The sequence below is a fragment of the Athene cunicularia genome, assembly GCF_003259725.1.
Source record: "Athene cunicularia isolate RWA chromosome 1 unlocalized genomic scaffold, athCun1 chr1_part2, whole genome shotgun sequence".
In the NCBI taxonomy this organism is placed as follows: Eukaryota; Metazoa; Chordata; class Aves; order Strigiformes; family Strigidae; genus Athene; species Athene cunicularia.
Window position 1 is genome coordinate 26,123,828 of NW_020799092.1, and position 4,349 is coordinate 26,128,176.

The following is a 4,349-nucleotide window of genomic DNA, read 5'->3' on the forward strand; positions in this document are numbered from 1 at the left end:
AGGAGGAAGGCTGTGGGGAAGGGACTTCTCCTTGAGTGCGGCCGGCTGAGGAAAGGCTTTCCCCGTGTTCAGAAAGATACTGCGGGGTCACGTCCCCAGAGCAAAGCTCGAAATCCTGAATAAAAAGCCGGCAAACCGCGGAACGGGGCTTTGTAACGGACTTCGGCTTCCGGAGGCTCTTAAATCTTGGAAAAAAAAAAAAAAAGGTAACCAGAAGCATAAATATGGTGGTTTTAAAAAGGGGGTCTGCTTTTTTACACACACACACACACACACACACCCCGATTTCTGCTCTTCGACTGCTTCACGTATTGTATGTACTTTTCTTGATGATCCTCATGATTGTGGTCATCGCAGTACAAAAAAAAAAAAAAATCACCGTCTTTATTTTTTTAATCATATAATTCCATTTTCACTTTCATGTCCTCATTCAGTTTGGGAAGAGAAAAAAAAAAAAAAAGGAAACAAAAAAAGCACTTTATTATTGACCTGAGTAGTCAATAACATGAGTGCCAGGAAGGGAAACCACCACGACCTGTTTCTGATGTTATTTTACATGGACCAGGCACAAACACATGTGCAGCTTCTGCTTATTTGTACTCGATGGAAACAAGAGTTTGTGGCAGTTGAGAAAGTAGAAACACGGGCCCAGAAGGGAGGAAAGGAGAGCGCTGGCCTGGAGGCTCGGGCCCTGTGTAACTCTTTTTGTATTTCTCTACCTTCGGGTTAAACGCACAGACCTGGACACTGGCGCGCTCCACGCAGCAACGACAGTAACAGAAGACGCTGAAAAAACGCCAGAAAGCATGTCTCAGTGTGAACCAATAAAAGGCAGTATTAACAGCAAAATAGAAGCTAGCGCAAGCCCTCACATTCACAATAATTTAAGGCTTTTTCAGACAACTTGAAGCCGGTTCCGGTCACAGCCTGACTTCTCAATGGGTAGTGCGGCTCCAAGGTCTGTCCCAAGCCAGGCCAACACCCAGTGCTGCAAGAATCAGCTGATTTAGAAAGTTAATTCCCAATATCAACACCTACGTATTTCCCCACAGCCTGTGTGTAGCAGAGCTCAGCTGATAACAAGGCTCAGGGACTATTTCCATAAAAGATGTTATTTGAGCAGACGAGATTTTCGTTCAGTTTGGTTTTCTTTTCTTTTTCCCCTGAAATATACCCAAACAGCGTAAGCTTTTCTGCTGCTACAGAGATATCTTGGTTTTCTTCGGGTGTGTGACCAGCTGTTAAAACTGTTTTCCCTCCGGGAGCTTGTGACGGAAGCTGTGGAGAGTGAGGACTCTTGTGTTTGAGTTTCCATATTGAACTTCCAGGCTGGATTGAGGAAGTCCGTTTGCGTGCGTACTCGTACCGCTGGTCCCTGAGGTGACATTGTACAAGTGCTGCAGCACAAGGCTCAAAGGTAAGATCTTGGTATGCTTCCAGGTTTTTTCCCTGGGAATTCACATGTTTTGAGGGCTTCACCACATCAGGGCTTTGCTGTTGCCACTGAGGCATGCCAGGCTGCCTAGGCTTTATCCTAGCTGTCGAGCTCAGCTAGCTTTTCTGAGGGACAAATAGAGGTTTCATACATCTGCTTACACACTAACGCTGTCCCAAAGGCAGTAAAAACGCAAAATATTTACAGGAATTTAAAATGAGATGCGGCTTCCCCATCACACGCTCACTGATAACCAAACTCGTAGCAACCTCTGTCTACAACGTGGTCAGCAAAAGAGGACTGTGTTATCCCAGACATGGAGAAGAGCTCTCTTAATCGCTATTTTGGAAGTATTTTCTTCTAAAGAAGTTGCGTTCATTTTATCTGTAAAAATGGCTGGTGTTGCAGAAAGCATCTGTAGTGAGGGAGGAGAATGTATCCTGCATTTAGAATATTTACCCAAGAGATTGTACTGATTCCTTTTGTACTGAAAGCACTTTTAAAGTGTAGATTACTGACTTGGATTGCGTAAATTTGTGTCGCAGTTCAAATCTTAATAACATAGCAAATATCATAAACAGCCATTAGCTATTTAAATGTGCAGGCTTTTAGAAATCAGAAATTAGATTATTTACCAGGCTTTTAGGTGGAATAGGCTTTAATTAGTGTTATATTCTATTAATATGCAGTAACCATATTACTATTGCCTAACAGCTCGACAGTTGTGAAACAAGCAGCCAGACTAGTGCAGTTGTTGATTTTCCATCTTTCCAGTAGCCAGCTGGCTTTGTCAGAGGTCTCTACGATCATGCGCAGCATTTCTGTCACAAAACGTTTTCATTTGCAAAATAAAAATGCCTTTCCAGTTATTTAACTGGATAGTGGCCAGATACGGAGTCTCTCGTAACAATTCTGTGGAAGTACATGAGCAGATCCAAGTCAGACTCATTCAGAAGTTTGGGAAACGGACGGCACTGGCAAAAACTTGGCAGCGCCTTCGCCACCTCCTCCAACTACGGGTGAAACGCAGGAAGTGGGCTGACCCCGTGCTCAAATATTTGCTGTGGTTTCTCTTGCTGCTCTGATGGTCGAGATTTTAACAATGTGCCTCAGTTTTGCTGAGTCATCAGGAAAGACTTTCCTGACAAAGTCAATATAAGTAAAAATACCTAAATTCCCATTTAGGTATTTATTTGAATGGGAACTGCAGAGCCCAAGCAGCCTAGCCAGCTTTTTGTAAGCTGAAACAGTGTGTGTAGGGTTCTGTTTCTCTTTGTGTGACTACAATTTTAATATTACTGAATTAAGTCTTCTTGAAAGAAGTGGCTGGACCATCACAAGACAGCGAGTTTTATGAACAGAGGTCACTAACAGAAGTACAGAAAAACTATTTGGGTGTAATTTAAGACTTACTGTGTTATAATTTTGTGCATGCTGAATCCTGCCCATTTGTGCCTGGTCAAAAGAAGTTGAAGCCAAAAGTCCCATGTGATAATGAACAGGAGATGATTCCGTCTGATTTACTGAAGTTAATACGTGGGTTATGTGCATACACAGTATGCAAATTATTGTTAAAAGAGTAGTTCTGTCTCACCAGATCAACCCCCTTAAAACAAAAACAACCAAGCAAACTGGTGAAACAGAGGAGACCTGTGAGATTTATCTGTCCTGACCTTTCATTACAAAGCTCTGTCCCAGCAGAGCAGTTTTGTTATGGAAACATCCGTGCTACTTTGCTTTGTTGTTGGGTTTAGGGCAGGTTGGTTTTGAGGGTTGGTTGTTTTTAGATGCACGTCTCTCTCCTGGATTAGAACAAAGGTCTAAGACTAAAGATGATAAATGAAAACATATTAAGATAAAACATGTGTGAGGTTCATCTGCCTCATTTTAATATGACAGGTTTTGGATGGAATCAGGATGCAAGTTACAAGTTTACACAAGTCTAATGTTCCACAAACTATTTAGACATTGGGTATTTAAAAAAAAAATCAAGATGAGATTATATTTTCCAACAAGATAAGCAATTAAAGTTGTTACTTATATTTAAATTTTTGTTAGAGATATTTACCATGCCATTCCATCAACGGTAGGTATGGACTGTCATTCAGGTAATTTCTATCCATATTTGAAAGTTTCTTTGCTCATTACTTTTTACTTACTGGTGAAATAATTCAGTGTTTGTCAGAGTGTCAAGATCAAACATTCCAGATGTCCATACGTCTCCTCCTGTGTCAAAAACATGTAAGAACAGTTTCATGTAAGATGATGGTGCTTTAAAGTTATCAATTAACCTTTCTTAACCCAAAATGTTTATAATTCCTCTAATAACCAATACTCTTTTTATGCTGGTGCTGTCACCATCGCTATGGGTAGCTATATGACTGGCAGCAATGTTGAGAATTGTGGAACTAACATTTTTTTTAATGTGACAGTTCTCTCACCCTGCCCCATCATTATTACTGCCAGTCTGTTTCATTTCTCCATTTTAGTAAAAAAAAATCCTCTTTAAAGAAAAACCATTAGCAGTGAGAAAGCGCCTTTTTTACGATAATGCAGGATGCACACATTAAGGGTGAACTGAAGGTCAGGGGAAAAAAAAGTTTTTTTCTGAGGGGAGCCCACAGTTGAGCCTTCTGCAGGATGTGGAGGAACCATAGGGGAAACTATCAACTTGAAAACAGTTTATGGGAACAAGCGACTACTCTTAAAACTCAACTCTGCTTTTCTTTCCCAAATACCCCTTACCTTCTTATCTGAATTGTTTCTTCCTCTAGCATAAGATTCCTTTTCTATATGTTTCTTCTTGTACTGGACACTGTGTTACCAGATTCAGCAGGATTTTGCAGATTTATTTATAGGTTTTTGGTCTCTGAGAACTGCTGAAGAAATCAGTTAGACTTAGTATAATAAAATT